The sequence below is a fragment of the Tamandua tetradactyla genome, chromosome 12 (genome assembly GCF_023851605.1).
Source record: "Tamandua tetradactyla isolate mTamTet1 chromosome 12, mTamTet1.pri, whole genome shotgun sequence".
In the NCBI taxonomy this organism is placed as follows: Eukaryota; Metazoa; Chordata; class Mammalia; order Pilosa; family Myrmecophagidae; genus Tamandua; species Tamandua tetradactyla.
Genome location: NC_135338.1, coordinates 763,952 through 778,031, shown reverse-complemented (window position 1 = coordinate 778,031; position 14,080 = coordinate 763,952). Strand labels below are relative to the sequence as shown.

The following is a 14,080-nucleotide window of genomic DNA, read 5'->3' as shown; positions in this document are numbered from 1 at the left end:
GTAGCCCCAAAGGACACTCACCAGACTTGGAAGACTATTGCCTTAGAAAACTAAAAAGTCAAATAATATTAGGGTTTTACTTTTTTTTTTCCCAAGATTTCAGAGTAAATGGTAGAAAGAATATGAAAGCAAAAGTTTTGCATTCTACTTTTGAGACTTGAGTTTATTTGCTGTTCAGGCTCAAATTTTGGTGTCTCCTACTTAAAATTATGATTTATAAATTGCTTTGGGTAGAATTGACATCCTGAATATTTAGTCTTCCAATCTATGAATTTAAACTTATTAAAAGCCATAGTAACCAAAACAGCATGGTACTGACCCAAGGACAGACATATAGACCAATGGAATTGAATTGAGAGTTCAGAAATCGACCCTTACATTAATGGTTTTTGACAAGGGAGCAGAGACCACTCAATTGGGAAAGAATTGTCTCTTCAACAAGGTGCTGGGAAAACCGGATCTCCATTTGCAAAAGAAAGAAGAAGGATCCCCTGCACCACACATGGTACAAAGTATCAACTCAGAATGAATCAAAGACCTAAATATAAGAGCCAGGACTATTAAACTCCTAGAAGAAAATGTGGGGGAGCATCTTCAGTATCTTGTGTTAGGCAAAGGCTTCTTAGACTTTACATCCAAAGCAAAAGCAACAAAAGAAAAATGGGACCTCATCAAAATCCAAAATTCAAAACTGTTGTGCCTCAAAGGATTTTAGCATGAAAGTAAAATGACAACCTACGTAATGGGAGTAAATATTTGGAAACCTCACATCCATAAGGGTTTAATATCCAGAACATAAAAGTCCTTCAACACAAAGCAAAAAAGATGAACAGCTCAATTTAAAAAAACGGGCAAAAGTTCCCATGATGTGGGACGTGACTTCCAAGGATATACATCTCTCTGGCAACATGGGACAGAACTCCTGGGATTCATTGGAACCTGTCATCATGGGATTGAGAAAGTCTTCTTGACAAAAAGGGGAAGAGAGAAAGAAGACAAAATAAAGTTTCAATGGCTGAGAGATTTCAGAGTTGAGAGGTTATCCTGGAGGTTATCCTTATGCATTATGTAGATATCCCTTTTTAGTTTATGGTGTTTTGGAATGGCTGGAGGGAAGCAACTGAAATTGTTAAGCTGTATCCCAGTACCCTTGATTCTTGAAGATGATGGTATAATGATGTAGCTTTTACAATGTGACTGTGTGATTGTGAAAACCTTGTGTCTGATGCTCCTTCTATCTGGGATATGGACAGATGAGTAAAAATATGGATAAAAAATAAATAACAGAGGGATAAAAGGTAAAATAAATTGGGTAGATTGAAATACCAGTAGTCGATAAGACGGTGGAGTAAGGGGTAAGGGATGTATGAGTTTTTCTTTTTTCTTTTTATTTCTTTTTGTGGAGTGATGCTAATGTTCTAGAAATGGTCATGGTGATGAACACACAACTATGTGATGATTTTGTGAGCCATTGATTGTACACCATGTATGGACTCATACACATGGGTAAGGCTTTGTCAATAAAAATGTATTAAAAAACGGTCAAAAGCCTTGAATAGACATCTCTTCAAGGAAGATACACAGATGGCTAGAAAGCACATGAAAAGATGCTCAACATCATTAGCCATCTAGGAAATGCAAATCAAAACCACACCAAGGTAACATTTCATACGCACTAGAATGGCTACCATTAAAAAAAAAACAGAAAATTGTAATTGTTTAACAGGATTGAAGAAATAGGAACACTTCTGCATTGTTGGTGGCACTGTAAAATGATGTAGCCACTGTAGAAGACAGTTTGGAGGTTCCTCATAAAGTAGAGAATCACCATATGGGCAGTGTAATGGTTGCTCAGTGGCAGAAGTCTCGCCTGCTGTGCCAGAGACCAGGTTTTGATTCCCAGTGCCTGCCCGTGCCAAAAAAAAAAAGAATCACCATATGACACAATTCCACTTCTAATTTTACCAAAATAATTGAAAATAGCACTCAAACAGATATTTGCCCACCAATGTTCACAGTGGCATTATTCACAATTTTCAAGAGATGGAAGCAACTTAAGTGTCCATCAACCAATGAACAGATAAACAAAATGTGGTACATATGCACATGGAATATTATTCATCTGTAAAAAGGAATGAAGTCCTGATACATGCTGCAACATAGATGTCATGTTGAGTAAAATAAGCCAAACACGAAAGGATAAATATTGTATGATATCACTGATATGAAATAATTAGAATAAGTAAACGCATTCAGCCAGAATCCAGAATATGGATTACCAGGGATGGGGTGGAGATGGGAAATAGCATAATGACCAGTAGTGAAATGTGTATCCGAATGTGCTTAAAAGGGAAATGTTAGGTTGTATACATGGTAATAGATTCAAATCTTCTTTTAAAACCCACGAACCTGCACAATACAAAGCTAAACCATAATTATAGTTAATAGCATTATTATAAAACTGTGCTTTCATCAGTTGTAACAAATATGCCACACCAATGCAAGGTACTAATAATAGATAAATGGAATCCTATATTTTATGCATGACTGTTCTGTAAACCCACAACCTCTCTAATAAAGAACTGTTTTATAGAATTTTACAGGACAGGCTGGGTGTATAAAAGAAAGTGTCAGCCACAGCCCACATTCCAACAGTTGTGAGCAGAGCAAGGATAGGACATGCCTTAGACTCACTTTAGATCTGGGAAATTGTCATTGTGGAAAGACATGTACTACTGGTTTGAATGAAAATATTTTTTTGGCTACTATTTTTAGTCTTGTAGGACAATAGGGCACTCTTCCTCAAGCATAAGGAAGCATTTCAGGGAATTCAAGCAAGAGCTCAAAAGATGCTTCCAATTTCTGCAATCTCCATTTTCTGGCCAGCCTGCAAATAAGGGGATGGGAAATTAATATTGAAGCCATATAAAGGGGGGAAAATCTGATATCTTTGTAGAAAGGAACCCTTGTTCACTGATACAATAAAATATTAAGGAATGAGGTTTATCAACTATTAAATTTATATTTAATAAACTAAATCAGTATCATCAATAACCTAGATAGAAAGGATTAGGAAAGTAATAAACTCAAAGGAAAACATGAACATCTTTTTTTTCTTTTTCACGTCAGCAGCAGAGATTTGATTTTGCTTTTAACCCCCTTTTAGAGACTGAATGTTAGAGATAAGATTGACAAACTTCTGCCATGTTTTTAAGATTCAGCTCAGTTATTATTTGAAAATGAAGCCTTCTTTAATGCCACCACATATTTTTCCTGTTTCCCCCTACAGCATATTCATGTCTCTGTTCTTAAAAGCATTATGACATATTGTACTTGTTCATTTCCAATTATAATGTGGCTAAGATCACATTGGCTTGGATCCAGGTCACCTCGCACAGTGAAATGTTCAGTCTACACTTGCAGCATGAATGAATGAGTAAATTATGTCCAAATCTAAGTCAAATTAATAATCAATCTCATCCTTCACTTTCAGAATTTTAGCCAATACTGTTTAAGAGAAGCAAAATTAGATCATTTAAATTGTATCTATCTGCTCATAGGATAGGCAAATAAGTGATGGCATAAGCAAATATCGACATTTGTTTATCATTCTCTTATATCATCCAGTTGCCTATAGTTGCATAATACTTCCCTTTAAAAAGTTTGTGGGTGGGGGGAGCTATAAAGAACATTTTGAGGATAATTCAGGAAATTAGAATGGACTACAGTGCTCTATTTCTTGGGCATAATATGGTATTATGGTTATGTAGGAGAATGTTTTGCTCTTAAGAGATACACATTGAACTATTCATTGGTGAAATGTCACGATGCCAGCAACTAACCTTTAAATGGTTCCAAAAGAGAGAAAAAAATTGTTAAAATGCTAACAAGTGGTGAATCCAGTAAAAGTTATCAGTGGTTATATTATACCATTATTTCTATTTTCCTGAAGATTGAAAACACTGTGTGGGGGGGGAAATGATATAAATAAAGAGTTTCGACGCCTACAAATGGGATTTTCCTCTTGACGCCTCTTGTGAAAAGCAATGTCCATAGCTTTTAGAAGCTAAATAAAACTTATTTCTGATTCCTGAATCATATTTCAATTTTGCTAAGATACAGGCTTATGACTGGATGTTAAACTTTTTCTCACCAAGAAATTTTAGAAGCCAATATAGGCAACTCAAACTGAGGTTACAAAATTCTCTGGCATCTGACAAGAATAATAAAAAATGTGGGGAATAGCTAATTGGGCTTAGGTGGAAAATATGACTAAATATAAGAATTCCTGGTCACAGATAAAACTGACGTGCTAGTCTGGGGATTAGATTAATGACATATACCTGAAAGCTTAGAGTGTTTTGCAAAGAACTCCATTCTTTTTTTGTATCAGTGAAGGGATAGTAAAAAAAATAGAATAAAAAACACTGTTTGAAAGGGAAAATTTAATGCAAAGGATTGGTAACACGGGTGATTGAATAGCTGAGCCAAGAAGTCAAAGGGGACAGTGAAGCTACTCAGTATTAGGACAGCAACAAGCCATGACTGCCTCTAGTCCTGAGAGGACATCAAAGGGTCATCAGAGCCTGGAAGCTGGCCATCCACTGTAGCTGGCAGTAGATACAAGGTGGGGGTAGCGAGGGGTCTCTTTGGACCTACAGAGGACATAGCTACTGTCATAGGGGCAGCATACCCTGCCTTTTCCCCACCTCCTATCCTCTAACCTTTCACCAGTGCTTCTCAATGACCGAACCAGTCAGGAAGTCATAAGGCCAGGGAGTTTGGGAAAAATCACTCCTCCTCATAAAAAGCAGAGTAGGGAAAGGAGAAGGAATGGATCTAAAAAGGAGCAGCTAGATGGCAGGTACAGGCTCTGTCACATCTCTTTGCTCTTTTGCTGGTTTCTCACATTCATAGTCATATGCGATATAGACTTTTAGAAACAACAGAGGATATGACTTTATAGTAATAATGTTTGAGTTGATTTAGGACTAATCAGAAACAGGATTTGAAAAAACATTTAAAATATATCCTGACTTATGCAGGATTGCTACAAAATACCAAATTTACTTATGTCTTAGTTAAAAGTCAAGTATTTTTTCAAAAATTGCAGTTGCCATTAGTATTACATAACAAATGTGTGAACAGAAATCTCCAAGGGATAGAATTATTTTCCCAGGAGAATTCACAATCCTACATTTTGAATACCTAGCTGCCTGAAAATTTGATTGCCATCCTATGATACCGCAACTGATACTGGGGCAGCTGGTATAAACCCGAGAGTAGTTTGTCACTGTACAGCTAATTATTGTACTACATTCAGTTATCAGCAGCCAAAAGTTGTACAGTGCAGCATTATTACAGAACATATTCTGGATTTAGGATTTAAAAGGGGTAAAGAGATCCATTGATTACTCTCTTTCAGTGGGCTATTCTCTAGGCAGGGAAGAAATGCTGGGACTTTACCCTGTAAACCTTTCAGTCTGTGGCCCACTCAAGGGAAGGAAGGGAAATAAATGGACTTGTTCACCTATCCTACCTGCTCCCACTTCCCTCTGTAAGAAAAACACCTCTAGGGAGAAAAGGGCAAACAAATTCCATTGATTCACTTCATTTGTTCCCATTTAGATCATTTTACAATACCGGGAGAAAGTGAACGGTGACGGGGTTGAAGGTTGGTGTTCCAACTGAAAAAGGGATGAAGAAAATGGGAGAGAAAACAAGATCCATTTGTTGTAGTTGAAAAGTCCACGCTTAGAAAGCCAGCGTAAAATTTAGTCTAAATTAGACGTCACAGTAAGGCAGGGGTGTTTTTTCAGCCTGCACAATTTCTTTAAGGAAGTTTAAGTTATTTGACACCACTTAAAAATGGAAAGGTTTTATATAAAAATCCACATTCTGGCTTCTCCTGTAAACTGGGGTACTCTGGCAGCACTAGGCCAGCACTGTGCAGGGAAACAGTTTTTGGAACAGGCCGTCTCCCCCTTCACCACATTCCCACCTTTACCTGGTTCAGTCATCCCCTGCAGACATGCAGTCCTCTGTTCCCTCCTCTCTTCATCTAGACCAGCTAAGGATTTGTGCATCTGTCACCCTCTCAGGCTATGCTTTTGTACGGGATCAGCTTCTGTGACATCTGGGAGCCATTTGTGAAGCCAGTAGTTGAATCGGTGAAAACCCAGCTCAGAAATTCCAGTGTATACTCCCATGATGCAGCACTTAAAATTCTTTGTGAAAGAAGGAGGGATAGATGAAAGTGATTGTGCGATTACATTCACAGTCTCATATCTTTGCCTACAACTAAAATAATTTACGTTGAATAAAATAAAATTAGATGCTGTAAGACAAGAACAAGTAACAAACCCAGAATAAAAGACAAAAAAATCACATCGTAAACATTAATAGATGAGGTTAACTAGATGCTGTAAACTTCCTTTCTGTCCTCCTTTTCATAGCACTTTCCCGGTGAAAATGGGTTTGATGCCACAAATGTCTGCTCGACTATAATCTCCTGATGGTAAGGACTCTGCCAGTCTTGCTTGTGCCATATTCCTAAGCGTATAACATAGAGCATTACTGGTTAAATAAATAAATAAAAATATATCAAGAAGCTTTTTTGCTGAATTGCTGCTGAAGAAAAGCTACAGTAATGGCACATGAAATTATTTTTGAGATTTCTGACAGCCACTACAAGGAAGCATCCAAGGATTTTATCCTGTGGCCTGTCCATATTCTGGGATTAGCACCTGTTCCAGAAACTTCCAAAAACAAATCAAAACTCTGGCTGGGAAAGTTGCTTTGAGTTCCTATTTTTAGTGCCTTAAGGAACAGGGTTCAGGGTCCGTGTCACTGGCCTGGGTTTCAGGACAGGACTTTGGTCTCTTAGAGAAGCACAGTCACAGAGGAACTGATTTTCGAGATGGGAACCCAGACAATGAGGTGCAAAACGCAAACCTTTTTTCTTGGCAGTGAGGTTTAGGAGGTGGTAGAATCCCACTACTCGTTTTGGACAACTAGATCAGATTAGGGCAAGCTTGAGTTGTAGAAAGTTATCACAGCTAACAATCTAAACTCTCCACTTTCAGGACTGTTTCCAGAGTCGACAGAGGGGTCAAGACTGCAGTGGCTGGGAAACAATGTAGGAACAGAGTCGGACAAGCCGTAACGATCCCAGGGACAACACTGAACTAGTTACCTCATCTCGCCATGCGGCGGTTGTGCTATAGTGATATGGGAAAATGAAATAAAAATAATAAAACACCAGAAATAAGAATGTGACCTACTATAAAACTCTTCATGTAATTAATAATGACAAATGCCCATAGAGCGTTAAGTAAATCTGAACCGCCTTACTCAAATATACTCAAGCATACTTGAATGCTGTTCGGCTACATGCCAGGTCTGTTTGGGCTCCCTCTGCTGGCATCTCATCCTCAGTGATGCCTGAGTATTTCCAAGCGTCTCTTAGAAATTCCTGTGGATGAGAGCTCCATTGAAGATAGTTTTTGAGCTAACCATTCTTAAATATTCAAATCAATAAAATACAAGTCCCCAAGAAAACAGAGGCTAGAAGCAGGTCCGTGGAAATCTGATAAGACAGAGGTGACCTGGTAGATCCATAAGGCAAAGCCAACCCAACCAAAAGAAAAGCGGGCAAATGATGGTATGAGTAGATAGTTCACAGAAGAGGACGCTTGAATAGCCAAAAAATATGAAAGTATGCTCTATTTCATTGCTGATCAGAGAACTACAAGTTGAAACCACGGCAAGTTACCATTTCAAATCCACCCAAATGGTGAAAAAATTTTAATTGGTCAGTTTTAGATGTTAGTGAGGAAGTGAAGCCTTCATAACTCCCAATGGGATTGTAAATTTGATAATGACCTTGGCTAACAATTCGGTATTGCTTATAAGTAAAAAATGCACTTTCCAAAGATCCAGCAATTTCATTCCTGTGTATTTTATTCTAGAGGAACTTTTGCATGTACATTGGCAGACCCATGCGTGAATGTTCTTAGCTGCACTACTTAGGACAGCCAAAGACTGGGAAATATCCCGAGTGGATAAAACTGTGTTCGAATTCAAACAATGGAATACTATATATCTGTGAAAATGAATGAACTACAGGTATAGGCATGAATATGGATGAAACTCTCAAAAAAGTTCAGTGGGGGGCAAAAAGAGGAATCACACACACAAAATACTTTGAGTCTGATTCTACTATATAAAGGACAAAGACAGAAAAAAATAAGGATACGTCATTTAGAGATATACACATAAACAGCAAAGCTTATTTAAAAATTAAAAGTCAGGTGTCTATTATTATTCTTTAAACTGTACACACTTGTATTTCACCCTTGCATTTCTGACATTTTACAGTAATGAAGTAACTATATATATACATATATATATATATTCAATTAATTCTATAATTTGTGAAGTAGGGATTATGCCCTTGCCCCTGGTCTCTGCCTCACATCGTTATGTGAATAGTCTCCCCAAACATGGTTTACATCATAACCAAATCCCTGCTCAAACATGAATGGCTTCTTGTAAACCGTAGTATAAAGTGCAATAGCTTGGGAAATAGAGGACACAAGGCCTCCCTAGCGTGACCCCTGGTGACGTTTCTGGTTCTGTAGGCTGCCACATCGTCTGCTGCGTCCAGACTGGCTGGCTCACCAATACCAAAGCCCATTATGTGTTTCCTCACTCCTTGACCTTTGTTTCTGTCATTCTTACTTCTTGTTAGTTTTAATTCTAAACACTACGCTTTCTAGTAACATAAAGTTACCTACTGGAGAACTGTTTGCCTTTGAAAATAAGCTATCTAGTTTTGAGTGTGGTTGTAAAGAGCGAAATTGTCATGTCTAAAGCAACAGACGCTAGTTCTAAATGAAAAACTCAGATACCAATGCCTTATCTATGATTACGCTTCTGCCAGAATAATCTTCTGTTTGAGCTGAGCACATCTTGTTTTTAGATTACAATTATAGAATTAAAGACCCTGATCACTTACAGGGCTTTCAGAACTGTAATACAATTATTGTTTCGTATTTGCATAGCTTCCTGTGGGTGGCAAAGCCATTCCCTTACCTATTAGAAGAGGTCTCCCCCATTTTATAGTTTAGGAAACAGAAGACAAGAGAGAATGCTTTAACAAATATTAACAAATACAATAGTTATAATATGGTAGATTAGGTAAGTTTAAACTATTGTGTGAGTGGTAGGAATGAAAGTGGCATAATAACAATAACCTAACGTGAAAGACCATCAGTCCCCAAGGACTTCCTGGGACCGGTAGGATTTTACTTATGGAAAAGTAAACTTTTGCTGAACACCCACTAAAATTCAAGGCAGCTTGCCAGGCACTGACAGTGTTACAAAAATTAACAATGGCATGGTTTGTGTCCCCAAGAAGCTTACAATATAGGAGGGAAGAATCACCAGTAGTTTAGATTAGGTATTATAAAAGTTGTTTGTTTGTAGGCCAGAAGACTAAGCATTGTATTCTCAGTTAAAACTCTAAAAAGAACACCTACTGCTTTTCCTTCACCATTAAAAGCCTTCAGGCTGCAATCAGTAAATTAACAAGCCTACAGAAGTGGAGGGAATGCACTAACACACACTTATTGGAGTCTTGTTTTTCATTTAAACATCATCTTAGTCCATTGGAGGCTTTAGTATGTTTATTACAATATTTGTTCCTACTGATTAAGATGACAGCAAATGATTAATGAATTCCTTGCCACAATGAAAATGAAAAGTCCTACCTCCTGATGGGCAGGAATGTTTAGATGTTGACAACTCTGGAATTTATGATGGGAACAATGATTGCATAATTCCTTAGGAAATTACAATCTTTGGCAAATGTGCCTGATTCTACGAAGTTGGCAGCTCTGAACTATTTATTATAAAGGTCTTAGTCCAATGTACAACTAGCTGCACACATTCCTTTGAGCTTAAGCAACCTTTGCTGTGATCAGTACACATTTCTCAACACAGATCTCCTCTGTCTTTCAGTTTTATTACCATTTTGAAAATGTCAAGTAGTACAAACTAGTGATAGCAATAATGAAATATTCAGTAATAAAGGGAGTTTTGTATTATAGGTCCTTAAATAAGTTCAAACTAGAAGAAATCAGAGTATTTCACTGATAAATGATTCTACCTGTTATCAAATAGGCAGCATTTTGGAGCTCACCAGGAATTTCTGTTAAAAGTTATTTTTATACACACCCACCACTCTTCCATAGTCAAGCAATCTAAAATATATTGAGTTACAGAAGTTTAGAGATTCTTTGAGGTTTTCTAAACTAGGAATTACAAGCATTTTAAAAAATAGTGGCGCACTTCTTTTAGACAAAATCATACACAGGTTGACCAACATATAAAACTGATAAAATTAAGTAGAGCTGTTATGGAAGGGAGTGGAAAGATGTTTATCTGACAAATGGAGAAAATAAGTAAGTACTTCATAAACTTTCGATGAAATGATGACTCACAGCTGGAAGAATTTGCACTTGTCTACTTAGATAGAGCATTTTGCCTGAGCAGAAGACAGTTTTGCAGCTCAGAACAAGCATGGCTGGAAACCATATTTCCTGTTACGTTCCCAGAAAGAAGATTATTACAATGGAAGCAAATCCAAGCATGGCAAATATCTTCCATTTATATTAGCCGCACAAATCTGTATGTGTAAATAGTCTCAAGACCAAGTTTGGAACACTCAGAGAAAACAATAATTGTGATTTAAAATTATCCACACTACTGTTCTGGTAATGGTGGAATAATTTGTATTGGACCCACATTTCCACAGATCATTTTAAACCCTAGGCCAAATAAAATATAATTAATATCTACTTGAAGGCACTAGAGAGTACATAAAGCAGCTAGAAACTAGAGAGATGTCAAGTCTTGAAAGAAGGGAAAGTACTGGGATCTGCAATTTTTATGACTTTTTGCTTTGATCACTCCCCAGTCCATGCTGTCTGGAGTAACTAGAATTCAAGCAAACAAGGCTACAAAGTTTTTAGAGCTCTCAGAGTCACTGAAAAGTGAAGGAAAAAAATCCTGGAAAAGAGGTAACCACAGAAGGAGTGTGATGAATTCTAGATAGAAATTCTGCCCCAAGCGTTAACTGATCCTTGAACTGTGTGCTCTTTATAGAAAGTCCAAGCAGCCTAGCTAAAGAAGACCAAGCAGGGAATACCATTGCTGCAACCACAGGGGAGACCCAATGTGGAATTTGAGTCGAGTTAACTGCCTACTAGAATAAAACCCAGTATACTCCACAGTCTCTACAATTAAGTGTCCATGACCAAGAAAAATACCCTTCAAAATTGAAGACACAGCAAAGCTATTTTTCAGACAAACGAAAACTGAGATAATTCATCATCAGAAGACTTGAAGTAATATAATACAGGATAGAAATGTGTATCTTCAAAAAAGAATTAACCATGCCAGAAAAGGTAAATATGCAGATAGATATAAAAGGTATTTTTTCTTCATTGTTTTTAATTTTTGAAAAGGTTAGTGATTGTTTCAATAAAAAATAAAAATAACAAGGCATTGTGGGTTTATAATATATGTAGAAGTAAAAGGTATGACGATAACACACAAAGACAAGAAGAGGAAGAAGGAAGCAGAAGCATAACTTTGTACGGTTATTACAATATATGTGAATGGCAGTAATATTATTTAAAGGTATAATGTGGTAAATGTAAAATGCTAAGCCTGGGGCAACCACAAAAATAAGACAAAGAGGTACAGATAATAATAGAATAGAAAAGATAAAATAGAATATTAGAAATAATCCAAAAGAAGACAGGAAAAGAGGAAACAAGGGAACAAAGAACAGATGAGACAAATAGAAAACAAATATCCGAATGATAGACACAAGTCTGGTTGTACTAGCTTGAAAATGTTATGCACCCCAGAAAAGCCATGTTCTTTTAATGCAATCTTTGTGGGGGCAGACTCATTGTTTTGTGGGACCTCCTGATTGGGTTGTTTCCATGGAGATGTGACCCACTTAATTGTGGGTGGGATCTTTTGATTAGGTTGTTTCCATGGAAGTGTGATCTGCCCACTCAAGGGGGTCTTAATCCTTTCCTAGAGCCCGATATGATGGAGAACTCAGAGCTGATTCAGAGTGCAGAAGGATGAAACCAAGACCCAGACATTTGGAGATGCTAAAGTAAGAGATGAAATCCAGAGTTTGCTCCAGAGAAGCCAAGTAAAGATCCACAGACTTGGAGAGAACAACCGGAATCTGAAGCTGAAAGCAGTGAGCCAAGGGGCAAGGGCTAGCAGACACCAGCCATGTGCCTTCCCAGCTGACACAGGGTTGCAGTTGGGTGGGGAGAGGACAGCAGACATCACCACGTGCCTGCCCATGTGACAGAGAAACCTTGTACGCCATTGGCCTTTCTTTAGAGTCAAGGTATCTTTCTCTGGATACCTTAACTGGGCCATTTTCATGACCTTAGAAGTATAAATTTGTAATTTAATAAATCCCCTTTGAAAAAGCCAATCCAGTTTTGGTATATTGCATTCCAGTAGGTTTAACAAACTAATAAAGCAATTATATCAGTTATCACACTAAATGTAAATGGCCTAGACCTCCAATTAAATGACAAAGGTTGTTAAGACCCACTATATGCTGTTTATTAGAAACTCACTTTAAAGTTAAAGGTACAGATAAATTAAAATTAAAAAGTGAAAACATATACAATAAAAATTTTAATTGTCAGAAGGCATGAATTGCTAGTTAATGTGAGATAAAGTAGATTTCAAGATGAGGAATGTTATCAGAGATAACAAGGACATTTCATAGCAAAGCCATGAAAAGATGTTTTAAGAAGAAATTAAAATGCTAAGTGTACATATACCTAATACCTTTTTAAACCAAAGTTTAAAAATATTTGAAAGAAAAACTGACAGAATTGAAATTCAAAACAGACAAAGCCACAATTGTAGTTTCTACTTTCAATACGTCTTTCTCTAAAATTGTTAGAACATGTAGAAAGTGCATCAGTAAGGATGTAGAGGGCTTGACCCTATCATCAATCAACCAAATTGCACTGATTGACATTTATAGAGCACCATACCTAACAACAGTAGAGTATATATCTTTTCAAGTTCATGTGGAATATTCACCAAGTTACATAATTTCTGGGCCGTAAATTAAGTTTTGGTAAATTTGAAATGATTGCAGTTCTGACCATAATTTGATTAAATTAGTAATCAATAGCAAAACAGTATCTGGAAAATTCCCAAATATTTTAAAATGAAATCTAAACAAATTTAGGGTCCCTTAGGTCAAAGAAGGAATTACAAAAGGAATTGAAAAATATTTCTAACTAAATGATGATAAAATTATTGACCAAGATTGTACCTAAGAGACTAAAAACAAAACAAAGCAAAAATAAAAGTAAGTAAAAGGAAGGACAAATAAAAAGAAAAACAGATACAACTTAAATAGAAAAAAGATCAATAATTTAAAAATTTAACAAAGCTAAAAGTTGGGGTTTTTTTGTGTTGTTTTTTTTTTGACAGAACAACAAAATTAATCATAACTCTGTAGACTGGTCAAGAAAAAAAAGAGAGAGAGAACAAACTACTAATCAATAATGAAAAAGCAATTATCACCACAAATCCTACAGACATTGACAGGATAATAAGGGTATATTATGAACAACTTTATGCTAAGAAAAAAATTGATGACCTAGAGGAAATGGACAAATTTGGTACAAAACACAATTTACCAAAACTGACCCAATGTGAAAGAAAAACTCTGAATGACCCTATATCTATTGAAAAAACTTCTCAAAGAAACCTCCAGACCACTTGGTTTCATTTAGTGAAATTTATCAAATATTTAAAGAAAAAATAATACCAATCTTGCATAAACTCTTTCAAAAAATAGAGGAAGAGGGAATACTTCCCAACTCCTTTTATGAGGCCAGCATAACCCTAATAGCAAGACCTGAAAAAGTCACCACAGAAATGAAATAAAAAGAAAGAAAATTACCTATCAATATTCCTCTTAAAGCTGGAGACAAAAATCCTTTACAAA

General features: G+C 36.6%; 1 long non-coding RNA gene across 1 annotated transcript in view; it reads left to right on the top strand.

Moving 5' to 3' along the window:
• LOC143651705 (uncharacterized) overlaps positions 1-7,104 on the top strand; it is a 110,479-nt gene extending 103,375 nt beyond the window's left edge. Inside the window, exon 3 of the long non-coding RNA XR_013160160.1 lies at positions 7,086-7,104. This is a non-coding gene — a long non-coding RNA (uncharacterized LOC143651705). The remainder of the gene's footprint in view (positions 1-7,085) is intronic.
• Positions 7,105-14,080: the final 6,976 nt, after the last annotated feature.